Below are 26,768 nucleotides of genomic sequence, written 5' to 3'. Positions count from 1 at the left end.
TTTGTATTTTTAAAAAAATAAACTTTTAACTTTTTCAATAATAAGGACAATATAGATTTTCAAGGATACAGGAAATAAATAATCACCAATGTATATAGCACAAAAAAGTGTGGTTAAAATAGTGTCTTTAATATGTTAAAATGTCTCGTAGGAGCACAATGTGACATAATGACTGGTAATTTCATCAATGAAGTAATTTACCATATATGTTGCCCCTCACCTTCAGTAGATATTTGATTAAGGATTATTTACAGAGTTTAAAAGATGCAAACGCTAATTGGGAGGTGGTAGAAGTGACTTTAAAACTGAAGAATCAAGAACAAGCATTGCTATAAAGTCCCTTGTGCAGAAAGACATCTCAAAGTTTTCCATTACAAGGTTGCAAACCCAGACTCGAAATGTTAACACTGTTACTCTCTCCACAAATGCTGCCAGACCTGCTGAGTTTCTCCAGCATGTTTATTTTACTTCTGATCTTGAGCATTTAGTATTTTCCTTTTATTATGGGAAGAACTCTATTTTCACATTCTGAATTCTCACTTGGTATTGGAAATAGCAGCTGAAGTTGCCCTCTGACTACTTTTTTACCAAACGTTTTTTTAAGTTCCGGCCCTCCTATGCTGTCTCAGAGTCACAGCTGGGTGAAAAGTGCTCCCAGAGCTGCTAATACTTTGCACCCAGCTGTGAAACTGACAAATGACATTTTTGGAAATTTGTTATTCAAATCACAACAGATTGATTGGCCTTTTGAAGGAAAATTACTGAGTACAATGATAAATAGATCAAAAACTTGCATTTATATTGCGCCTCAAGATCTCAGGATGCCTCAAAGTTCTCTGGAGATATTGAAGTGCTCTAGAAGCATGGTCATTGTCATAATGAAGGAAACACTGGCCAATCTGTAAACAGCAAACTCTCACAAACAGCAATGGTATGATCATATAAAATAGTTTTTTTTGATTTTGACGGAGGGATAAATATTGGTCAGGATTTGAAGGATTACTCCCCGACTCATCTTCAAATTAGGGTCATGGATTTTATATGTCAACCTGGGAGGTCAGACCGGGATACAATATTAACGTATCATTATAAAGACAGATCTCCTAACAGTGCAGCACTACCTCAGATGGGATTTCTGTGGCAAGTATTTCACCTCCTGCCTGTCAACACAGCCTGTCCAATATCTACAGGACACAAGTCAGGAATGTGATGGAATAGTCTCCAATAGATGAGTGCAGCTCTAATATATCTCAAGAAGCCTGACATCACATATGACAAAGCAACCAGCTTGATTGTCACCCATACACCACCTTGAACATTCAATCCCCTCACCTATGATGCACAGTGGCATTGGTGAGTCTGATATTTAAAAGAAACCCTGAAACCAATCAGCAACAACTTGTAAACCCACAAATTTCCATAGTCCTGGAGAACCATAGGGCTGTTCTTTCATGAAGAGAGGCAACTGGTGATGAGTTTAACCCAAGGATCACCATACCTCAGGCATGGGGCATGGTTAACAATTAACAAGGTGGGGCCTTCATGGTAACCTCAGCCAATTCAGGAAATGAATGCATGTTACTTGAGCCATGCTGCTTCACAAACAAGCTGTCCAGCCAACTGAACTAACTGACTTCTCTAAGGGCAATGCAAGTTGACATATGGGAAAAAGCACCATCTAAAATTTTGCTCTTAGCTACATTACCTTGATTTAGAACTATATATCATTACTTCAAAGTAATTGGGTAAAATTCCTGGAACCCCCTGTCTAACAGCATTGTGGATCCACCTATATGGACTGCAGAAGTTCAACAAGGTTGCTTACCATCACCTTCCCAAAACGAAATTAATAAAGGACAATAAATGTTGGCCTTGACAGTGATATCAGATCTTTTCAAAGAATAATATAAATACACATTACCTGAAATTAGTGAGTTTTGAGAGGATTTGTAGCTCAGGTTGAGGTTCTGAATATAGGTTTGCTTGTTGAGCTGATACGTTTGTTTTCAGACATTTCATCACCATACTAGGTAACATCTTCAGTAAGTTTCTGGATGAAGCACTGGTGGTGTAGCCTGCTTTCTATTGATATGTTTGAGTTTCCTTGGGTTGGTGATGTCATTTTCTGTGGTGACATCATTTCTTGTGGCAATGCTATTTACTGTTCTTTTTCTCAAGGGGTGGTAAATGGGATCCAAGTCAATGTGTTTGTTGATAGAGTTCCATTTGGAATGCCATGCTTCTTGGAATTCTTGTGCGTGTCTCTGTTTGGCTTGTGCTAGAATGGATATGTTGCCCCAGTCGAAGTGATGTGCTTCCTCATCTGTATATAAGGCTACTAGTGAGAGTGAGTCATGTTGTTTTGTGGCTAGTTGATGTTTGTGCATCCTGGTGGCTAGTTTTCTGACAGTTGTCCAACGAAGTGTTTGTTACAGTTCTTGCAAGGTATTTTGTAGATGAAATTAGTTTTGCTTGTTATCAGTGAGCTTCCGAATAAAGCACTGGTGGTGTAGCCCGCTTTCTATTTATGTGTTTGAGTTCCCTTGGGTTGGTGATGTCATTTCTGATTGGGACATCATTTCCTATGGGATCACCATCCCAAAGAAACTCAAACATATAAATAGAAAGTGGGCTACACCACCAGTGTTTCATTTGGAGGCTCATTTAAGATGTTACCTAGTATGGTGATGAAATGTCTGAAAATGAAGCTTCCAGTTCAGCGAGCAAACCTACATCTATTACTTGAAATGTCAGGCTAGATTTAAGTGTAACAGTTTTAGGAGTTGGACTTCAACACACCACTTTCTGACCCAGAGTCATAACTGTACCATTGCTGATTTTTGATAGTGTCAGAATGTTGTCAGTATTAACCGAACTCCATTCTTCTGTCCAGTTTGTTGCTACGCAGTTACAGAGCTTCCATTGCAAACCCTGCTTTGTCCCCTGCTGTGCTCAAATTAAAAAAAAAACAACTGAACTCAATCTGAAACAACCCAGCTCTGCCCACCCAAGCCATCCCAAAAAATACACTCCACCTAACCCAACGTATTTCATCTCATTTCTGAAGATGAAGACTGGACCCAAAACTTTGATTTCTCTCCACAGATGCTGCTGGACCTGCTGAGTTTTTCCAGCAATTTCTGGTGTTTCTGATTTACAGCATCCATGGTTCTTTTGGTTTTTATACTCCATCCCACCCAACCCACACATAGCCTGCCCAACTGATCATAATCCCAAAGTGAACCCAAACCATTAACTGAATCAAACCCACAAGAGTGCACCCACCCAACACACTCCCATTGGACCTGAAACCAACACACACATCCCTACTCAGCCTAACACAAGCCTTGCCCTGACCTATCTCACACCATTTTACTTTTCCACTTGGTACCACCCCACCTTAACAATACATGCCTACCCATCATACATCAATCTACCAAATGCACACAACCAGACTCAACCTGACACCAACAGCTCCCCTTGCCTGACCCACCTAACACCAACAGATCTCCTATCCCATCCAATACAGTCCATTCTACTGATCATATTCCACGCGCACTCAACCCAACACATCCCATTCAACCAATACTTCCCCAGCCAACCCAATATTCCCCATGCTTTACAACCCCCTTCTGCCCGGCTCGACTGAATTGAGGGCACATACGTCCAAACACACGGTCCTCACTCCACTTCACCCACACCAACATACATCATCCTACTAAAGTCACCCCATTGCCCATCCAATGCATCCCACTCCCCCACTCCATGGAACCAAAAGCACTCACCTCTCGCGAGAGTTGGCAGCCTCCGCCGGCTTCTGGCTCTCGCGATGGTGGGAGCTGGTGACTCACCTCCAGAGGCAGAGGCTCCGGGACTGAGGGAGGGACAGAGAGAGAGAGAGACACACACACACAGACAGACAGAGACTGACAGGGGCTCCGGGATTGAGGGAGTGTACGCGTGAGGCAGAGACTCACAGGCTCCTGGACTGAGAGAGTCACAGGGATAGAGAGGGAGGGAAAGGAAAAGACAGACAGGGGGAGAGGAGAGAGAGAGAGTTCAGGAGTAAGTGAATGTGTGTGTATGTGTGAGAGAGAGAGAGTCCGGGAGTGAGGGGGCGGGAGCACGGGCTGAGTCAGTCAGGGACCGACCGACCGACCGACCGGCGGATGGACGGCCATCAGGTAGGACAACATTTCACTTCAGACCGGAGTCTTCCTTCTGGATCGCCCTCTAGTCCCTACCCCCCCGGGGTGTGTGTGTGTGTGTGTGTGTGTGAGGGGGGGGGGTGTAACCGCCCCCCGGGAGCACAGACCGACCGACTGTTAGCGACGGTCGCGGGAAGCGCTGACCTTTGGCTCCAGGGTTGACCCCTGACCCCGGGCTGGCTCTGGCTGTCCAGGGCATTCCCGAAGTTGGCCAGTGTTGCATTGTCTTCGCAGAGTTTGTCTGGTTTTGCCTTTGCTTGACGGGATGTCGCTGCGTGTTTTCCATGAAGGTGCACGGCAGCAACATATGGTAAATTGAAATGAGCAAAGTGCCTTTTCTACTTCGTACCAATGTTGTCAGCTCTCCTGCAAATCCAGTCACTGCCTGCCTTTCACTTACCCGATGCTTGTGATGCAGCAGAATACATCAATGTACTTCTTAGCAACTGGTCTGACTCCAGTAGGACCATGTTTGACGTGGCATCGATTTATTGTTGATATTCGGCATTTTGGATCTGTTCTTTTTGGAGCGGGAGATGTCAACAATTTGGTTTAAATGTGCCTTGCTGTCTAATGTATTTCCTAATTGAACCTAATTTAAAAGGTGTACTTGATCCTTTCAGCTTTGTGGGTTGGTTTGAATCAACCAGACGTTTGGTGTAAAACTCCCTGCTGTGGCAACTTTAAATTCTGTTCCAGTTTTGCTCATCAGACTGAACTGCTGTGGGACTTGCTGTTTAAAGGACTAGATGAGAGAAGTTAAAAATCACAAAACACCAGGCTATAGTCCAGCAGGTTTATTTGGAAGCACTGGCTTTTGGAGAGTGCTTCTTCATCAGGTGGTGAAACAAATACATTTATTAGTTTTATTACTCTGTTCTTGCTCTTGAGTTTAGTATTTGGACAAGACCATTCTCTTTGCAAACCTAGTCCACTTCTAAATCATCCTCAACACTCCTTCCCTTCCCACAGCATCTTTTTGTGTACCTACGGGAGATTCAACATCTGTGCTTCTCTCCTCATACCATCCGAACACCCATACCATTTGGGTAGTACAGTAGTTAACTTTACATTTTAATTTAGTAAGTTGCATTAACTGCTCCTGATGCAGTTTCTTCTATGTAATGAGACCGAAGGCAGATTAGATGATTACTTTGTGGATGTCTGTATGCTGTGTGACCCAGCACTTCTGCATGCTCAGATCTAAACTTTTTGTACCATTCCAAGTCAGACACTCTGTCTTCAGTCTATTTCGTTGTTCTGATGAAGCTGAGCGTAAGTTGGGAATGGAAAATTATTTTTCACTTAGACACGATAGTTGAATTTAGCAAATCAGATGATAACCTCTGCCAATGTTCTTTTTTGGAGGAACAATTTGGTAATGATTTTGCTGTAGCTATTTTGATCTTATCTAGACACATTTTTGTTCTTTTCTTGGTCCATTATTCTCCCCATCCATTTTATTATTTAGTCTTTCCTGCAATCCAACCTTACATTTTGTTTCTCTGTCTTCCCGGTGTTTGTTTCTGTACATGGTTAATACCTTGTTATATCTCCAGTTCAGTTAAAAGATTACTTACCTGAAATGATATCTCGGCATCTTTCACTACAAATGCCTGACTTTTCATTCTTATTTGAAAGTGTGGTGCTGGAAAAGCATAGCAGGTCAGGCAGCATCTGAGGAGCAGGAGAAATGTCGTTTCAGGCATAAGCCCTTCATTAGGAGAATGTCGATTCTCCTGCTCCTTGGATACTGCCTGACCTGTTGTGCTTTTCCAGCACCACACTCTCGACTCTGATCTCCAGCATCTGCAGTCATCACTTTCTCCTAGTTCCTTTTTCATTCATTCTTATTTCAGATTTTCAGCTTCTGTAGTATTTTGCCTTTCTTGTTGATAAATATATAAATTTCCATTTTAAAAAAACCTTAAAACTTATCTAAGAAGGTTTGTTTCATGTTATCATCCACTAGTGACTACTCCATATTATGGACTAATAATCACCAGAGGCTCTAGAATTTAATGGGAGATTTGGGAGTAGTTTGCATTTAGTTTAAAAATGCTGAGATTCTCACTGTTCTTTTTGTTGAATCAAGTGGAAATATGATTGCGCTAAAGACCAGTTGATCTCCTATTGCATTACACAATGAAAATGACATGTTGTCTTGAGGTGAAGTTGATTTAGAGGGCAGGAAATAATTGAATTAGAATGAGGCGTCTGTAATTCAGTTTACACTTTGGTCAAACATTTTGTCCTTATTTTTATAATGCTTTGATTTTACATTGAATATTGGCACGATTTAGGAAGGGCAGAATCGATTGGAGTGAAGCATTGCTTGGAAGGCAGACTGAGGAAACTGAAGCTAGGTTGAAGGTGAAGGACTGAAAAGCTGAAACAGTACAACAATTATGACATAACTTTGAGAGACATGTATTTTTGAGAATTATATGTAAATGTGGATTATGTATCTTTTTGGAAGTCAGGCGTCTTAAGAGCTGAACTACTGCATAATGACTGTTTGTTTCATGGTGCTGTTTTTTAAAATCTGGTCAGTGTAAGTCCATGTTTTGATTCCTTGATAAGTTGTTTTCTCACTTTTTGTTAATAGTGGTCCAAGTTCTAATCAAGAATACCAGGGTACCTTCAGATGCTTCATGGAATGACAGTGGCAACATGCTGAGGAATTCAAGTAATACTTTGAGCAGACTTGGAAAATAATTTCAAAAGCATTTCTATGACTCTAATTTTTCAGCACACTATTATGATAGATGTTGCATACTTTGGATTGATGACTGTCAATTTGCAGGATGTAAAAGATTTTAATGGCAGCTTATTGCAATAGTAATATTATATCTCTTGAATATTGCTACAGATTAATAAATCTTTATATCGCTTTTTACAAGTTTTATTTCAAAAATGTTTTGTGGTTAATATTTGATATTCTGCATGTTAAGCTAATATTCCAACAAAACCCTAACTAGTTTCCATATTTCTGAAATGTAAAGACCTCAATCATTAAAATTTCATGCCAGTTAACTCATTTTCCTTTGTGTTCAAGATTAGCCAGGACTATGGAGAACTTGTTGCTCATGTTTGCAGTGCCATGAATTCTCTTAAGCTAGTCCTGACAATCTTAATGCTCAACTCAGAGAAGAATATTGCCTGATTATGCTTGGCAATCAAAGAGGTTTGGCAAAATGAGTATTGAATTTTTGCTGTAAATTTATAATTTTCACTCTGAAATTGCAAGCCATCTGCTATTGGTATAACTGCAATTAATATTAGCTGTAAGTTAGTCAGATTGATACTGGTTTTAAAAAAAGTATATTTTTACTTGATGGTTTTAGGAATTGTGTTCCTTATGTCATTGGGATGAAATGTATTGCATCCTGAGGCCAAGTCAGCAGGTGTAGTCTTGTTTTGCAATAGAACCTGAAAGAAAAGTGTGAGGAAAGAATAAATGTGATAAAGTCACATCATGATGCTAAACTGAAGATTCTGTTCTCTTGTACATACTGAAAGGCTTGTTTGGATATAACAGTTAAGAACAGCTTTTTGATCTTTCTTCTGATAAATCAGATTAGTTAACCATGATCTTATGTAATGAATTAAAAATGTAGCTAGTTAACACTTGCTTTTATTTAATACTTTATCATCTTGAACTATTTCATTGTCTGTGCATTTGAAGTGTAGATTTTGTGTAGAGTGGTAGAATTAACACTGGTGACAGGAAATTCACGTAAGAAAAGTGAAAGATGTCGCAAGTGTTAGTTCTATGACTGAATTGGTAAATGTGAACTTGAAGAGTAAGGAGTTTTTTGTTGGCACTGTTTATATTTAAACTTTACAAATATAAGCTACTGTAGTTTATATTTGTAATGCACCAGCTAAGTTAGTTGCCGAGAATTGGTATTTGGCAAATTTGACTTTATTGTTATGTGTACTCAACGCTATACTATAATTACTGCAATGTTTAACTTCGTTCTTTCTTTCTGTCTATCTTGTTGTTAGGATTCTGTACCTACGTACTTATACCTAAGATGGTGCCTTGTGGATCTTTTTAAATTGACAAATCAGCATATAGCTGAACATAGTTTCAGCGTAAATTGTAGCTTCTTTGTTTGAAACTGCATTTAAAGTGAAATATGGAAAGGGTTTCTTAATTTATTACAGAAACTGACCTAGCCTTAAACTTATTCCTATGTCAGTTAGAAATACACAAGAAGGATGATGATGATAAAATTCCTATCCACCACACTTCTTCATTTGTGTTGGCTACTGCCCACAAGACGATTTATTAATATTTGTTTTCATTTCAACCAGTGTTCCAAGTAATTGGAATCAGGAGATCTTTGGAGCGATTATGGGTTTAAGGTGAGGGGATGAATATAGGATAGTGAGGTTATGAATCAATAATAAAAGGACTGTTTCTGGTGAGGGTCAAAGGTGATGGTTTCTTTTGTGCAATTGTTAAATAGAGGGAATTGCAACTCATTCTTCTGTTGTGGGGAGTCAATGAAAGAAATTCAGAGAAGGTGTGCTTCCAAACTCTGTTCACCTTTTCTGTAATTCTGTTTGAATCTCTCCAGTTAGGCGTTGGCCATAGCCCTGAAGTCACCTTTGAAATCTCTGCCTCTCCACATAGCAGTTAGCTGTATCATCATTCTCCATGTCTCTGTTCTGTTGCCCAGCTCATAGGGACTGTCCTTGCAAAATTCCTGTTTCTATCCAGTTTGCAGGAAGGCAGTCCAGCAATGGTTTCTGAATACACACTCACTGCATAACCCTGGGGTCACCCTGGAATTATCCCTGTTTCACTTCCTTTGCATCTACATGCTGCCTGAAATAATAACAAATGTTGTCATCTCTGACTAGGTCACAGCTGAGTGAAAGAAAATGATGTTGTCTAATGATGTGAGCTGTGATATTAACCAATATCTGAAAATTCAGTTTTGACAAGATATGAAAATGAATTAATGGAATTTAATGCAAACATTTGTTGTACATTTCCTTATTGACATTCTCCAATTGCAGATCCCAGCTTGCCTTTTCTGCTTGCTCTTTAATGTCTGACAAATTCCTGTACCTTATGTTTCTACCTCATATTGTGGCAAGCATTTCTCTGTACAAGATGTCCACCTAAATCCATATTTTACACATTGCTCATCTTGGAGGCATTTCCTGAACCATTTTTGAGAATTACATTGCTGTAATGTTAGAGAAAAGATGGAGAGACCTGGAAGCGCTTGTTTTCTCAATTCTGTCCACTATTACTCTGCTCCAAGACGAGATGAATATGTTGCAATTTCCTCAAGTTTGTAGTTGTACCTTTAGGTGCTGCTCCAGTTGCTGTGGAAGGTCAGCCAGATAGTTTGTATGGTTGAATAGTTACAACATATTACCAAAAGTGTTTGAAGGTATGCATAGTGAGTGTATAACTTTGAATAAATTGATTTTTACAGTTAGACTGTAAAATTTACTCTGAAAGGGCAGATATTATCTCTAAGCAAGTTCCTGAGAAAAGCTGGAAATGCTGAATCCTTCCAGTTCCTCTAAGAAACTCTGTTTCAGAGTCTATTTTTGGTGTAAAAATGTTCATATCTATTACATTGCTGTTTTCACCAATCCTGAAAAGTTGTTTTGAGAGCTGCTTTCTCTTTGGAGGCAAACCATGCAACTTTAATTTTGTAGGAGAAAGTGAGGACTGCAGATGCTGGAGATCAGAGCTGAAGAATGTGTTGCTGGAAAAGCGCAGCAGGTCAGGCAGCATCAAAGGAACAGGAGAATCAACGTTTTGGGCATAAGCCCTTCTTCAGGGCTTATGCCCAAAACGTCAATTCTCCTTCTCCTTTGATGCTGCCTGACCTGCTGCACTTTTCCAGCAACACATTTTAAACATTAATTTTGTACACTACCTTTGGTGGCTCAGGTATTACCTTGTTTAAATCAGTATTTTGTGCTGATTGCTGAGATACTGTAAACAACCAGCCAATAATATGTGTTGCAAATAAACACAAAACAAAGGAAAAAAGATAAATAAAAGATGGCACTTGTTTTTGCTGTTTTAATAATTTAGATAGTTCCAGTACTTATTTGGGATAAATTATTGCATTGTCACAAAGGCCTAATTGTTTTTTAAAAATTGCTCAACTCTTGGCCAGTGGCTCAGTGGTTAGCACTGCTGCCTCACAGTACCAGGGAACCAGGTTCAATTCCACCCTCAGGTAAAATCATTGGAGATTGCACATTCTCCACTGTTTGTGTGGGTTTCCTCTGAGCATTCTGGTTTCCTATCACAGTGCAAAAATGTGCAGGTTAGATGGATTGACCATGCTAATTTGTAATGTTCAGGAATGTGTATGTTAGGTGGATTAGGCATAGGAAATGTAGTGCTATAACGATAGCAAGGTGGGTGGCATGGGTCTTGGAAGCATGCACTTTGCAATGTTGGCATGGACTCAATGGACTGAATGGCCTGCTACCACACTGTAGGGATTTTAGGACTCTTGTGAATCTTTGTTCTATTTCTTATAGTACATAATTTCTCGGCTATAATGAATCATTCAGTAAAATTCATCAGAACAACTCAAGGATAATTTAGTATTAAATGAAAGAACTGCTGGAGATCTGAAACAAAAACAGCAACTGCTGCAGAAACTCATCAGATCAGGCAGCGTCTGTGAAGAGAAGAACTCAAAATGTTAACTCTGCTCTTCTCCCCCCAGATACTGTGAGACGTCTGAGTTTCTCCAGCACTTGCTGTGTCTGTTACCAACAATAATTAGATATTGTTGCACGTGTAATAATACTGTACTTTTAAGAGATGTGTTCTGACCTGCTCCTTTTCCAGAGGGTTGTATTCACAGTGGTGCCGAAATGTCTCCATCAAGCAGGCAGTTGGTCAACTGCTTTGAGTTATCCTTGGGTGGTTTCTTTTTAAAGTGGAGTCAGGATTTTCACAGACCCACAAAGCTTTTGGTTTTGCTTTCAATTAGTTGAGAAGTTTTCTGCTGGCTGCTGGAGCTAAAAACTTGAGTTATCTGCTGCCCAACTAAGTCTTAAAAACCCTCTTAAAAATTAAAAAGGGTAGTTTGTCTCTTTTGGTGTTTCTACTGGACTGGAGAGAGACAGCACTTAAGAATGGATTGCCTTTGCCGAGTGTTATGGACCAGATCCCTCAAAAATATGTTAAGAAGGTAGACTGGACCCGAACATTTTTGCTCATTTTAAAAGCAAATGTAAAGTGTCTCAGATGCAATACAATTTTTCAAACTATTCAATATGAAGCAAGACACAACTTATTTCAGCACTGTAGTTAGAGTACAACCAAAGAAAATAATTTAGAATAACTTAACAGATTGGCGACTTCACAGAATAATAGATACAATAACTATTACTAATTAACTATTCCAATATAGTAACAATGCATAAAAACATCTCTTGGCAAAATGGAAAATTCAGACAGATTCTCACATATAGTTCTCTAATCCAAAAGGAAAGAACATGAAGAGTAAATTCAGAGGTAGCAGCCAGGTGATGTTCACTGAAGCTCCCAACTCTTTTTAAGACCCCAAGAGCTTCTGATGTTTCTGAAAAAAAACCAAAACCCAGAAATCTGGATCAGTGAGAGCCTGCCACATGCATTCAGGCTGTTGTTAAAGGTAAAAAAAACAGAGGCCTCCCTAGCTGTTTATCCAAGAGGTCTTCAGTAGTGGGTTCGGAACCTCTGACTTAAACCTCTCATAAAAATAACCCCTTTAAAGTGACAGCATCATCACCGCAGGGTGTGTTTATGGGATGCTGCCTATATTGGAAAGTTGATTAGTTATTAAATAATACATTATCTTGTTGAGTATTTCAGTAGAATAAAGTTAGGCTAATTCTTTATTTGTGTTTTAACTGTGTTGCAAGAATAAAGTACGTTTTAATTAAAACTTAATGTGCACCTATTGAATCACATCTGTAAAGCAATGCCTTACACTTGCCTTTTTTTGAAAAAAGTTAAATGATAAGGTGTAGGCCATCTCGATAATATACTTTGAGGGCCTGGTCTGGTCCATAACATGTAAGAAAAATCTCAGAAACACTGAAAGCGTATTGTGGTGTGAAGTAATGTGTGTATGCTCGTTATTTCACAGTTTCTCTGTACTGTTAAAGTAGTGAAATATTGCATTAAAAAGTTCCCATAGAATCTCTCAACTCAAAGCCTGATGCTTCACTATTTTATGAAGTATGCTCAAAATTCTGCAAGGTGAAAAGAAATATGTTTTGTATAAAGGAAATCTCTGATCTGTTTTAATTGTTTTAAACATGGAGAGGACCTTTTGAATGAGATGTATTTTTTAATTTACAATTTATGGAGGATATTAGATGAAACCATCTGTAGATGGTAAGCTTAATCCTTTGATTGTTGCTGTGAGACATGTGATGCTGTTGAAGAGTGGATGGAATGTTTATCTAGAGTTGAATACAAGTCAGAGGCTGTCATTGGCAAACATAGCCTACCTTGATCAATACATATCTCCCATGCTGTGTCCTGTTCTGGTTACTAAGAAACAATTGACATGTTCAGGTACAGGAATTAGTGCTGACAAGCACCAGAGAAATGATCTCTAATGTTGGAGAATATTTGTGGGCGGCACGGTGGCACAGTGGTTAGCACTGCTGCCTCACAGCGCCAGAGATCTGGGTTCAATTCCCACCTCAGGCGACTCTCTGTGTGGAGTTTGCACGTTCTCCCCGTGTCTGCGTGGGTTTCCTCCGGGTGCTCCGGTTTCCTCCCACAGTCCAAAGATGTGCAGGTCAGGTGAATTGGCCATGCTAAATTGCCCGTAGTGTTAGGTAAGGGGTAGATATAGGGGTATGGGTGGGTTGCGCTTCGGCGGGTGCGGTGTGGACTTGTTGGGCCGAAGGGCCTGTTTCCACACTGTAAGTAATCTAATCTAATAACAATAAATTGCATTTATATATAAAATCATAGAGTGTATACGTTCAAAAATATGCATTGTCTTCATGATACATTTAAATTCGAGGGGCTTCACAGGAGCATAGCATGTGAAGAGGACACCTGGTGAAGGACATAATTCTACCGCTCTGTCAACACAGTGTTGGTACAGTTACAGAGCCCTCCCTAGGATTTCATTTCCTACTTGATGCCCCATAACACTCTGTCTCTCCCTTGCTTTGAATGGCCTTTGACAGCTGTGGAGTTTGTGTTGATCTGGAGGCAAACCACTGAAGTACCTTACCAAGCATACCACAAAACATATCTTTTAAAAATATCTTTATAATAGAGCCCCAAATAAGTTGAGGGCCAACCTGTAAATGTTCCAGCATGTGCAAGTGGCAGATGGCTAAGAATGGGAGGGATTCCTGGTCTGTCATTTGCAGGATCTTTGGTGAATTTCTGCTGTGCAGCTTGTAGATAGTACACAGTGCTGCTACTGAGCGTCGATGGTGGAGAGAGTGGGTACAGTGCCAATCAAGCGGACTACTTTGTCCTGGATGGTGTCAAGCTTCTTGAGTGTCACTGGGGCTTCATTCATCCAGCCAAGTGGGGAGTATTCCATCACACTCCTGACCTGGACCTTGTAGATGTTGGATAGGCTTTTGGGAGTCAGGAGGTGAGATACTCAGTGCAGTATTCCAAGTCTCTAACCTGTTCTAACCTGCCACTGCATTTATGTGGTGAGTCTGACCACATTTGGAATATTGTGAACAGTTTTGGGCCTCTTATCGAAGGAAGGAGGGGAGTCCAGAGAAGTTTCTCAAAAATTATCCTGGGGTGAAGGGCTTATTATATGAGTAATGGTTTAGAACTCTGGGTCTGTACTGGATGGAGTTTAGAAGGATGAGGGGTGATCTGATTGAAGCTTACTGAATACTGAGAGTCTGGTTAGAGTAGAAGTAGAGAAGATATTTCCATTAGTAGAAGAGACGAGGTGCCGAGGGCACAGCCTCAGAGTAATGGGGCAACCCTTCAGAACTGAGATGCGGAGGAATTTCTTCAGCCAGAGGGTGGTGAATTTGTTGTCACAGAAGGCTGTGGAAGCCAAGTTATGGAGTGTATTTAAGATGGAGATTCTTAATGAGTAAGAGAATCAAAGTTTATACGGAGAAAGCAGGAGAATGGGACTGAGAAACGTAGCAGCCATGGTTGAATGGTGGAGAGGACCTATAGACCAAATGGCCGAATTTTGCTCTTATGGTCTTAGGAGTAGGTTATTTAGCTGTTGGACCTGTTGAACCATTTACTTGGATCGTTGCTGAAATGGAATCAGTTACACTTATCTATCTTTGTTCTCTATACCTTAACATGAATCTCTGTGAAAAATTGCAGGGACTCAGCTTCTGAACTTGATAAGGCATCTGAAAGATAACTTGTAGATGAGCAGAAGATAGAAAACAAAATTGATAAGATAATTTGGGATCCTAAAACTAAAACCACAAGGTTAGGCAAAGAAAGATAATTGTCTGACTGATATCAGAAGGTTCATCTTGCAAAAATATTTATACGAACAATAGGACTAGGGTGGATTTTGTTGAATTGTTCTAGCATGAGTCACAAATATGTCTTTGTAGGTCACAAGCACACACCCAGTGTGGATCATATACAACATGTTAACAACTGGATTCCTTGTTTTCATCATTAAATTGCATGATTATCTCATGTTTCATTTAGGTGAGCTGAGTTCAAATAACGTGCAATATTGAGGTGATTGACTTTAGAATTTATGAAGTTATTTCTTGCTATCGAAATTGGTACATGAGTTCTAAAAATAATGAAACAGCAATTACTATTTGGTGCATTCATGATCATATTTGGCTGTTGGATGCAAGTGATTGCACAGTCAAAGGGAAATCAGGAAAAAGATGAATCCATTTTTCAATTCTCTCCAAGTTTCTGTATTTTCCACTGAAGGGGCTGATTACCTGCAGAGGTACCAAAACTAAGCAATAGTTGTTCACAAATTGACCCTGTTGGTGGGTTCATATTTGGCAGACTATTTTACAACAAAAGTACCACAGTAGAGTCTGACCCTGTCCTTGCCTAATGTATATCTATTCTTTTGGTGATGATGTAGTTTTCATTTTAAGATTTTAAATCAGAGTGGTGCTGGAAAAGCACAGCAGGTCAGGCAGCATCCGAGAAGCAGGAAAATCTGATGAAGGGCTTTTGCCTGAAACGTAGATTTTCCTGCTCCTCGGATGCTGCCTGACCTGTGCTTTTCTAGCACCACTCTGATCTAAACTCTGGTTTCCAGCATCTGCAGTCCTCACTTTTGCCCTGTTTCATTCTAAGATGCTGACTGAAGTTGAAGCAACATTGAGCTCAGTTTGCGTACCTGGAATAAACCCTACCTTTTCTGCGTTGCATGCTTTTGATATTTTTTAGATGAATTTCTGAGCTTTGTGGTGACATTTTACTTGTGCAGCTTAAAACTAGTTGTTAAATTACAATTGGGATAAGTCTTTGCTGTTTGAATTGTAAATATTTTCTCTCAATTCTTGCACAATTGTGAGAAAATGATTACACAAAAGCAAAGTACAGTGAGTGACAAACTAAAGTATATTATTTCGCATAATCAGAAAGATATTTATATAATTTCTGGCAATGTTTGAAAAAAAGAAAAGATGTCTGTATTTTGTTTGCTTTTTGACAGTCATTTTCCAGCAGTCCCATGTTTTTGATTTGTAGTAGTTTTGTTATTATTAGATTTAGTGGCTATATCATCTTGTAGCTAATTTTCTTTCTCCTTTCTATTCTATTTTAGTGTTTCCCAACTCATTATTAATTATCAACAGTGCATGATGGTAGGCATCAAATAACTTGCACAGATTAAAGAATTGCATTGGATTGAGAGGCTTGTTTTGTTTTGCTTGCACTCTACTGCTGGAATAAGACAGACCAAGGTTAGAAATCTGGACTTTTCTTGTCATTACCTTTGAGGGGAAAAAATATATTCCCCATCCCAAACTTCCATTTTTAATTTGAGGTTAACTAATAAATTATAGCTGAGCCTTGCTCTTGTAACATTTTTGCCAATATTTCTGCAAGTGTTGTTCACTGATACCTTTGCTAACTTTTGCTTCTGTCCTGTAAGGACTTTGAAAAATTGTTGAAAATTGCTTTATTTACTGTCTCAATAATTTGCAGTTTCAACCAACGGAAAGCTGCATATTGGATTGTTCATCTTCAAACCAATAAATCAAAAGATTTTAACCAGATTAGTAAAGAATTCAACACACAAACCTAGTAAGGCTGGGTGATGCAACATTTTACTGAACAGTTTTGATTAGATTAGATTACAAGTCCACACCAACCCACCGAAGTGCAACCCACCCAGACCATTTCCCTACATTTACCCCTTCACCTAACACTGCGGGCAATTTAGCCTGGCCAATTCACCTAACCTGCATATTTTTGGACTGTGGGAGGAAACCGGAGCACCCGGAGGAAACCCACGCAGACACGGGGAGAATGTGCAAACTCCACTCAGAGTCACCTGAGGTGGGAATTGAACCTGGGTCTCTGGCGCTGTGCGGCGACAGTGCTAACTACTGTGCCACCGTGCCGCCATAGTTGACTATGCAGAAAAGTTTTTCTGGGAACTAAAAGCAATCCTAGCGTATTGTGCGTCCAGACAATTTCTGGCATGAATTTTTAAAAAAGTTTAGCTTGATAGTTTACACTGGAAAAGAGAGTGATCCAATTGATTTGTTGCATATTTGAGTGAAATCCAATATTTGGGTTCTTGTAATGTTCATAAAAGTTTAACTAATTTTCTTGAAAATCAGGAAAACTGAGCACGTGAAATCTTGTCAAAATGAGCCATTTAGTTTTAAAAAATGATTTGCGTATAGCTTTCAAGATGCAATTTGGAAAAAATCCTTCCATATTTGTTACTGGCGTGAAAGTTAGAAACAGCAGGCATGCTTAATGTGAGACCTTTTGTGATGCACATTTAAATACAAATGTCTGTAGACAGCTAGTTGCAAATGTGTTATTCAGTTGAATTGAAATGCATTCCCTGTGCTGCTCCAAATTGAAAGTAAATGCAATTTGAATGTTCAGTCCATAGAGGACAAAAGCCTAAAATTCAACCATGTGCTTCTCATTGGCCAGCACCTTTCTAAAAAAATAAGATTTGGTCATACATATTTTGACTAGGAGTAATTAAATCTTGACTAGCGACAGGAACTAAGAGGTTGAGAGAGCTTTCAGAGATGCTTCCCTTCCAACCTAGTTTACTGCATCAAGTCTTCTCTACACTGGGGAGACCGAACATAGGGAACGGCTCACCGAACATCGCAGCCATATCTGCAGGGGCTGACCGGACCTCCCAGTCACTGCCCATTTCAATTCCCGCAACTACTCCTTTTCTGACATGACCATCCTTGGCCTCCTCCATTGCCAAAACAAACCACAGCTCCTGTCTTCTGCCTGGGCACCCTACAGCCCAGAGGACTCAACATTGAGTTCTCCAATTTCAAATAACCTCCCTTCCCAGTCCCTTCCCCTCCCTTCCACTGCTCCCTGTCACCAATCGGATTCATTCCTCCCATTGACCAACCAGGTTGTACCCTCTACCTGTCTTCTCCTAACCATACTTCACCACCCTGCCCTGCCACCCACTATATCTGCTGCGCCCCCCCACACCCACCCCAGTCCTGAAGAAGGGTTACACCCAAAACGTCGACTTCTGCACGTCCTGTTGCTGCTTGGCTTGCTGTATTCTTCCAGCCTCCTACCTCTACTTCAGAGATGCAATGTGGCTTGTTTTCGACCATCAATACCCTGATTCAACTTTCCGACTATTAAATCTGATCTCCAATCTCATTGTTACTTTGATCTTTATACACAATGTATGCCGTTAGCAGCAGTTTAAAACAAAAAGAGGTTATATGCCTGTTTTTAGATTGTGGAATTTGTTTGATGCTTTTGGAACAAGTGGAATGAGCAGTGTTTTTTGTTGATTTGGGATTGTACCCCTGGGAATTTAGAAGAATGAGATGCAACCATATTGAAGCATAAAAGATTCTTGGGGGAGCTGAAAGGGTAGATGCAGAAAGACTGTTTACCCTTGTGGGACAGTCTAGGACCAGGGGGCATAATTCAGAATAAGCAGTTGCACATTTACAACAGAAGGAAGAATTTCTTCTCTGAGGGTAGTGAATCTGGGGAATTCTTACCCACAGAGGACTCCATTAAGTATATTCAAGGCCACGATCGACTGACTTTTAATCAGTAAGAATATACAGAATTATGGGAGTAATGCAGGAATGTGAAGCTGAAGATGATCAGATAAGCAGTGATGGAGCAGACTCAGTGGACTGAATGGCTAATTGTACATTTTACAGTCAATTAAATATCCCCGTGCTTCTCTTTCTGACTTTATTTTCTTTGTGTAAATCAGAGGTTAATGAATGAGATGAAATTCTCAGGAAGAAGTGCCGTTCACTTCTGTAGACTTTAAGGCAAAAGTGAGGACTGTAGATGCTGGAGATCAGAGTCAAGATTAGAGTGTTGCTGGAAAAGCACAGCAGGTCAGGCAGCATCTAAGGAGCAGGAAAATATACGTTTCGGGCAGGAGCTAAGTTGCACTTTTAGCTACCTTCTCCCCACTCCACCCCCCTCCCATTTATCTCTTCCCCCCGGAGGCTTCCAGCCTCATTCCTGATGAAGGGCTCCTGCCCGAAACGTAGATTTTCCTGCTCCTCGGATGCAGTCATAGAGTCATACAGTACCGAAACAGAACCTTCGATCCAACTCATCCACGCTGACCAAGTTTCCCAAATTAAACTAGTCCCACCAGCCTGCATTTGGCCCATATCCCTCTAAACGTTTCCTAGTCATGTACCTGTCCAAATGTCTTTTAAAATCACTGATCCAATCTTAGAATAGATTCCAGGATGAAATGGATAAGGTTCTCCTCAGAAGGGATGCTTGCTCTTCTAATGCATTCGATGAAACATTTGAACCCAAAGGAATGAAAAGCAAGAACTGTTCAGAGACGAGACAATGAAAGTGATCTGGCCTTTGGATTTTCATCGCCAGGTGATGCATCTTGCCCCTTGAATGTCTCATTTGCAAGTTGGCAAACACTCTGGTGGGGCCAAGTAAGCTAAGCCATTAACAATCGAAACACCCATCTCTCGCAAACAAACACACGCTTGAACAACAGCTTGAAATACCAAAACATCTCGCAGATGCAAAGTCTGATGGATAAAGCTGAAGAAGCTGTTAGTTGATGGCTGTGCTTGCAGCAAAACCATAGAATTCCCATATCATTGTTAAAACCTTAGTCATGCCTGCACGTTAAAAAGACTGCAGGTGTTATGTTAGAAGCTGATGCTGCAAAAAAGAAAAGCAATATTCCATTCTGTCTGACAAAACGGTTAAAAGGCAAATTCGTATGTCAGCTGATAGTGAGGAAGTGCTGCAGGAGACATTATCTCTTAGTGGAAAGTTTGCTTTGCAGATCTTGGAATCCACTGATACAAGTGAACACCACTATGTGCTGGCCAACATAGGGTATGCTGATGAAGACTCTGTTCAAGCAGGCCCAGGTTTTTCACTAACCCAATAAACTGCACTTTACTTGACTTTGTTTTGTTTTGATCTCTTGTCATGAACTGTTAGAACCAGTTGTTTTCAGCAGAATTTGAAAACATGTGCTTGCAGTCTAAGATGGTAAACGTTTTGAAACATTAATCCTTCTTGAGCATGTTGTATGCACTACGTTACGAATCTCCGGTAAGGGCATAAGCATTGTAAATGAAAATATCGGTTTGTGTGGAGTTGCTTGTTTCATTGCCTTGATCCTGCAAGGTTGTGAACCCCTGGTGTAGGTGATGGAGGAGATTTACTGGAAGAATGTCAGCTGATTGATAATGTTCAAGGCTGCAGAATGGTTCAGGTGAGAGACAGATGGCTGAGTGAACTACTGAACAAGAAGCAAAAACAGAAATTGCTGGAAGAACTCAGCAGGTCTAGCAGCATCCATGGAGAGAAAGCAGAATTAACATATAGGGTCCAGTGACCCTTTGGTGCAAAAGAACGGCCACTGATGCTGTTGGAACAGCTGAATTTTTCTGGTTATTTCTATTTTTGTTTTTGCTTTCCAGCATCTGCAGTTCTTTGGGAGTTTTTTCTACATTTAACAAAATTTGTATCACAATTGGGTCAGTAAATTTTGATGTTTTTGAGTGTTGAAATGCTGTTTGCACTTTGTTTTTGTTTTTAAGTCCTATACATTTGGCCTCCATTGAGGAGCCAAATTATTTAGCAGTACTGAACTTATGTAGTGTTGAAAAAAAATTGCTTTTTGTCAAAGCTTTGCAATTGTACTCATCAGAAAATTTCATAAAAAACACAATTTAGTTGGAAAATCAACTTTTTTTTGCATGTGAGGCAATTGTTGCTTGGTTGGCAAGTGGGCTCAGGTAGAAGCATTACATGAAGAATGCACCTATTTATGCTGATTGATAGATAAGAGTTATGCATTGCTAAACGTTAAACCAGGCAGATTGGCTGATTGGTGTGAACACTCGACTGAGAAATGAACCAATGAATGACTGTCACCTATTTTGTTGAGTTGAAATAGGCATAATGCATGTACACGTCCATAAAGAACAGGATCCTATAGATTCATATATGTGATTTTCAGTACACACAAGTCCATCTTATTTTGAGCCTGACTGATAATCCTCAAATGGTTGTCAGCATAATTCCTTGCAGATTCAAAATTCTCCAGCAAATGTCCAAACGCAGAATTGGATTCAGTTTCAGAACTGAATTTTTTGTTTTGCCTTGTGTTTGGACTTGGTTTGTTTCAATATAACACACTCCATTTTTCTACAGAATCCCAAAGAAAACAAAAGGAGAATTCAGGACCTGCATTTTAGTTTAACTGAGGTTACAGGAACCTAAAATGTACACCACTAAAAAGGAAGGAACATTATCTCAAGTGGACAGTGACCCCTTGTGCTAAACGATTTGAAGAAATGTAATGAGTGAGGAGTTCAGAATTTTAACCTGAGGCTGAGCTTGCATATTTCTGCAGGCAGAATAATAAATTATTTCTCCTCTATGAGTTGATGTTGACAGTCGACCTGAGGGTCCTCAACGGTGACTGCAAATCTACTGACCATTCTCAGCTGATGAATAGGTGCTTCTCCATGTTCAACACCACATGAAAGAAGAATAGCAGTAACTGTTGCAGAGAATGTCCTCTCAGCAGGTCAGTTCAATGTCTGCCGCCAAGAGTGGCTCAGTAGAACCACAAATGACTGAACTGGCTAAATCCTGAAGGGCATACCTGCCCGACAAAATCCATGACTGAAAGATATAGAAGCATTTCCTTGACCTCTTGTTTGCCAATCTATCTCTTTTATGAATTTGTCCATTGTGTTATTGGTAGATGAGACCGCTGCATAGTCTTTTTGAAGTCCAGTGTCCATCCTACAATAATCAACCATTTCAACACATTGTATATTTTTTCAAGCAAATGTCTAGAACAGTGCACATGAAAGCTGGCACAAGAGAAACCTGTTCTTTGGAATAAATGGAGCATAAAACAGAATTTAATTTTGCATGGAAACTGACGCACAGAATGAGGAAGCAATTAAGTGCAATAGGCATTTTGAGCGGTGCAGCTGGTTTCAATAAATGGTGTTCCTATAAGTAACTTCTCACTACTGTCATCTGGACATTTTGCGCTGCATGTTAGAAAGTTATGGCAATGGTTAGAAAGTTGCTGCTTCTCTTGATTTTGTCAGTGTTTTGCACTGCACAAGGAGGAAGTTGCTGATTCTTGTTTCAGTAAGTGAACATTCAGTGTCAATTGCTTTATGAAGATTTCACTAAATGGGCAATTGCCTGAAAACAATAGGCGAGATCTAGTTGTCAGTTCATATGATGTAGCTCATATAATGGTGGGGAAAATTTAGTACATTACGTATTCTGAAAAATAAATGTTTTTGTTAATTCTGCATTGTATATTGTGCTGGAGTGGTAATGTTCTGTGGTAGTTTCTGTGTGGCATGTGAAACGGATATACTGGCTTTGTGGTTTTTTTTCTGTCTTTTGTGGTATGATGTGTTTCAATAACTCTGAGATAGTGAGGATTGTAGGTGCTGGATAAGTCAGTTGATTAAGTTTGACACTGGAAAAAGCACAGCAGGTCAGGCAGCACCTGAGGTGCAAGAGAGTCGACATTTCAGGCTGAAACTTTAATCAGAATTCATGAAGAGTTGACTAGAGTTAACCAATCCTGATGAAGGGTTAAGTCCGAAACGTCAACCCTTTTCTCATCAGATGCTGTCCTGCTGTCTGTTTTCCAGCACCACACTTTATCGACTCATGTATTTCAATAACCTACTAGATAGGTTTCCTGCCTTTCTTCTATACTTTGGCTAGAGATCTAAATCATTGTTATGTCAAAGTTCTACATTTTTTTTGGACTTTTCTCTCGATTGTTCAGTTATGGTTTTTCTAAGCTCTCTTCCTTTCCTATAATATAGAGGCCTTATCTTTTTTTGTCAATCCTGTATATAATTTGCCCTTTGCATTTGTTCATGATTTAATAATTACATTGTTTTGAGTAATGTCGGTGCTTGATTTAAACAGACTTCTGCTATGTAACCTATTTCAGTCCAAACTAATGAAGTTAAGTAGAGACCTGGTTTCATAATCAAAAGTGAATATACTTATTTATAAAAGTGTAAGTATAAAGTCTATAAGTTCGAATGCAATGTTTCTTAAAATGAGCAAATTGTTGAACGTACTTGGCACGTCAGGTGGTATGTGGAGAGAGTGCACCATATGCTTCGGACCTTCTGATGAAAAATACTGCTTTGTTTCTTAGTGCGGAAAAAAACAGACTGATTCTCAGGATCAACTTGGAAGAAATGTGGAAACCTCTAAGACCAAATTGTGGTTATGATCCTACAAAAACACCATATGGAATGTTTACTGAGTTTTTATAGATCCCTGAGATAAGTAAGACTGGTGAGATTTGCTAAATTCAAGGTGCATTCAACAAGTAAGTTTTTTTTTGAAAGAACTAACTGTAGATGATGGATGTAATGTGGTGTTTCAGCAATATAAAGTGACTAAAGAAAGTGGAGTTGTACTTTTGGAGCTGTGAAGGTTAAGGGAAGATTCATTTGAGGCTTTCAAAAATCAAGGTTTTGAGTAAAATTGAAAATCCCAAGTAAAATACTGTCGATGTTGGAAATCTGAAATAAAACCAGAAAATCCCAGGGGATCTTTTGCAGGTGTGGGCGCATCTGTGGAGAAAGAACAGTGAGTCTAATTTGACTCTTCAAAACAGAATGTGATGGCTTAATGAAATAGTAAGGAACTAGAAGGTCAGGGGTAGATTTTGCATTTGGAGTTGAGGTGTTTCACAAAGCGGTTACCCAGCTTGAATTTGGTTTTGCCAGCGTGTAGCAGACCACATTGTGAGAATGGAATAAGTAAGCTCAATTAGGTACAAGTAAAGCACTACTTTATCTGTAAGATGTTTTTAGGGAAAACAATAATGAGGTTGAGGAAGTGTTCAGAGTAAGGGAGGAGTGGACCAAAGTATTCAAAATAGAGTCTGCACAAGGCACCTGGGTGGAAAGATCAAGAAGCAGAAGGCATAGATTTCAGGTAATTGGCAAAAGAAAAATGGCAAAATGAGGAAGACTAAAACAAAGAATTGTGGGTGTTAGTGTGGAAGTTTGACTCTCGACTCCTGACAACCCAAATTTCAGTTAAAAAGTCGATGCTTTATTTCTGGATAGCTGGCGAGAGGTTCTGGGTGACAACAAAGGAAACTCATAGCCGCCTTGTGGTGGCACCCCTCGAAGAATCTCTGCAGATAAAATCAGTACATTTTATAGGAATAATACAGAGGTCTACAAGTCACATGGCTGATTGCTGTTACATTATCTAAGATAGGTAATTACAATTTTACAATGCGCGGTGATTGCTGACTTCCTGTGACTAGGAGCGAATGGTTTACAGGAACTGGTTATGGTATTCTTCATAATCATAGAATCATTGAATCCCCACAGTATGAAAACAGGCCATTCAGCCCAACTAGTCCACACCAATCCTCTGAAGAACACCTCACCCAGACCCAGTCCCTTACCCTATCCTTGCATTGCCCATGGCCAATCCCTCTAATCTGCACATCATCTGTTGATGGATAGGGATTTAGGCAGGACGACTGTGCTTTGCTCTCGTTGTTGGATTCACATGCCCATGTTAATAGGTTGGGGAAGCATGGTAATGGGAATAGGAGGCAGTTAATAAAGTTGTGGCCATGGCTATCAGTCATGTCCACAGAGGGCAAACACCTTTGCCTGAGGCTGGAAGTGAAATCCATATGTATGGCTCCAGAGGATTCTGTTCTCCTGGAGTCAGTCAGACCCCCTGCTGTGATATCCCATCTCATTCTGTAAGAGGACAAGCATGCAATCAATACTGCAGTGAGTCCTTTTAGTAGTGGAATTTTTAATCCTTGAGTTCACAATATGTTAAAGATGTAAAAATGGAACCTATTCTTTTGTGGCTTTCTAACTTTCTCACTAGAGTCCTGAGACAGACACAAACAAATTGATCGGGGAACTCTCCATTAACACCTGTTGAAAGACCGTTAACATTTCAAGTTCAGTGTCCCTCCTTCAAAACTGGAAGAAACTGGGAAAAGGGGGTAGTTTTGCTAATGCTGGGTGGTTTGGTGGTGGTGTGTGTTGTTAGAGAGGAGTGAACAGATAGATGGAGAGGGAACCTCGTGAGGGAGAGTAAAAAGGGCAGGCATACAAAAGCATTGTTGATAGTAAGCTAATGAAGTAAGTAAGCTTAATGGAGGGAATCAAGGGGTCAATGAGTAGTTGAAAATGGTTTGGCTGTGCTGAAAACAGCTGTTTTATGATGGACCAACTTGGGGGTTGTAATAGACATGGAAGGGGGTGTTCATGGTTTAAAATTGATAAGCTCATAGAACATAGAAAAATACAGCGCAGTACAGGCCCTTCGGCCCTCGATGTTGCGCCGACCGAAGCCTACCTAACCTACACTAGCCCAATAACCTCCATATGCTTGTCCAATGCCCACTTAAATGACCAGAAAGAGGGAGAGTCCACCACTACTATTGGCAGGGCATTCCATGAACTCTCAACCCGCTGAGTAAAAAATTTACCCCTAACATCTGTCCTATACCTACCACCCCTTAATTTAAAGCTGTGTCCCCTAGTAACAGCTGACTTCATTAGCAGAAAAAGGTTCTCACTGTCAACCCTATCTAAACCCCTAATCATCTTGTACACCTCTATCAAATCTCCCCTAAATCTTCTTTTCTCCAATGAGAAAAGCCCCAAGTGCCTCAGCCTTTCCTCATACGATCTTCCTACCATGCCAGGGAACATCCTGGTAAACCTCCTCTGCACTCGTTCCAATGCCTCCACACGTTCCTATAATATGGCGACCAAAACTGCACACAATACTCCAGATGAGGCCGCACCAGAGTCTTATACAACTGCAACATGACCTCAGGACTCCGGAACTCAATTCCTCTACCAATAAAGCCCAGTACGCCATAAGCCTTCTTCACAGCACTATTTACCTGGGTGGCAACTTTCAAAGATCTGTGTACATGGACACCAAGATCTCTGTAATGGCCACAACATCGAAGTCCCAGGTACCAATCCATGCTGCAAGCTCACCTACCTTATTTCTTATACTTCTGGCATTGAAGTATACACACTTCAAGCCACCTTCCTGTTTACAGGCACCCTCCTTCGAGATCGATGCCATGTTCCTAACCTCCCTACACTCAAGGTCCTGTACCCTAAAGCTACGCTCCAGGTTCCCATGCCCCTGCAGAGTTAGTTTAAACCCTCCCAAAGAGTACTAGCAAACCTCCCCCCAAGGATACTGGTGCCCCTCAGGTTCAGGTGTAGACCATCCTGTTTATAGAGGTCCCACCTTCCCCAGAAAGAACCCCAGTTATCCAAATACTGGAATCCCTCCCTCCTGCACCACCCCTGTAGCCACGCATTTAACTCCTCTCTCTCCCTATTCCTCGACTCTCTATCACGTGGCACGGGTAACAAACCAGAGACAACAACTCTGTTCGTTCTAGCTCTGAGCTTCCAACCTAGCTCCCTGAAAGCCTGCCTAACATCCTCATCCCTCTTCCTACCTATGTCGTTGGTGCCAACATGGACCACGATCTGGGGCTGCTCCCCCTCCCCCTTAAGGACCCGGAAAACACGATCAGAGACATCACGTACCCTTGCACCTGGGAGGCAACATACCAATCGTGAGTCTTTGTCGCCCCCGCAAAACCGCCTATCTGTGTCCCTCACTATTGAGTCCCCAATAACTATCGCTCTACCTTTCACCACCCTTCCCTTCTGAGCAACGGGGACAGGCTCCGTGCCAGAGGCCTGAACCTCGTTGCTTACCCCTGGTCAGTCATCCCCCCCACAAGTATCCAAAACGGTATACTTGTTCTTGAGGGGAATGACCGCAGGGGGTCCCTGCACTGGCTGCTTCCTCCC

At 40.5% G+C, this 26,768-nt stretch overlaps 1 protein-coding gene and 1 long non-coding RNA gene across 4 annotated transcripts in view; one reads left to right on the top strand and one right to left on the bottom strand.

Annotated features, from left to right (window-relative positions):
• Positions 1 to 3,899, bottom strand: part of LOC140484761 (uncharacterized) — a 53,466-nt gene extending 49,567 nt beyond the window's left edge. Inside the window, exon 1 of the long non-coding RNA XR_011962321.1 lies at positions 3,786 to 3,899. This is a non-coding gene — a long non-coding RNA (uncharacterized lncRNA). The remainder of the gene's footprint in view (positions 1 to 3,785) is intronic.
• Positions 3,900 to 4,045: 146 nt separating this feature from the next.
• Positions 4,046 to 26,768, top strand: part of usp54a (ubiquitin specific peptidase 54a) — a 135,132-nt gene continuing 112,409 nt past the window's right edge. For 2 of the 3 annotated variants that reach the window (XM_072583575.1, XM_072583577.1), the window contains exon 1: positions 4,046 to 4,184. The gene's annotated coding sequence lies outside the window, so the exon portion shown is untranslated. Of the gene's footprint in view, positions 4,185 to 6,816; positions 6,898 to 26,768 lie in introns of all 3 variants that reach the window. The other variant, XM_072583576.1, reaches the window with a different exon arrangement.

The sequence above is a fragment of the Chiloscyllium punctatum genome, chromosome 13 (assembly GCF_047496795.1).
Source record: "Chiloscyllium punctatum isolate Juve2018m chromosome 13, sChiPun1.3, whole genome shotgun sequence".
NCBI lineage: Eukaryota > Metazoa > Chordata > Chondrichthyes > Orectolobiformes > Hemiscylliidae > Chiloscyllium > Chiloscyllium punctatum.
The sequence above is the reverse complement of the archived record's forward strand: the minus strand, read 5'-3'. Positions and strand labels throughout refer to the sequence as shown.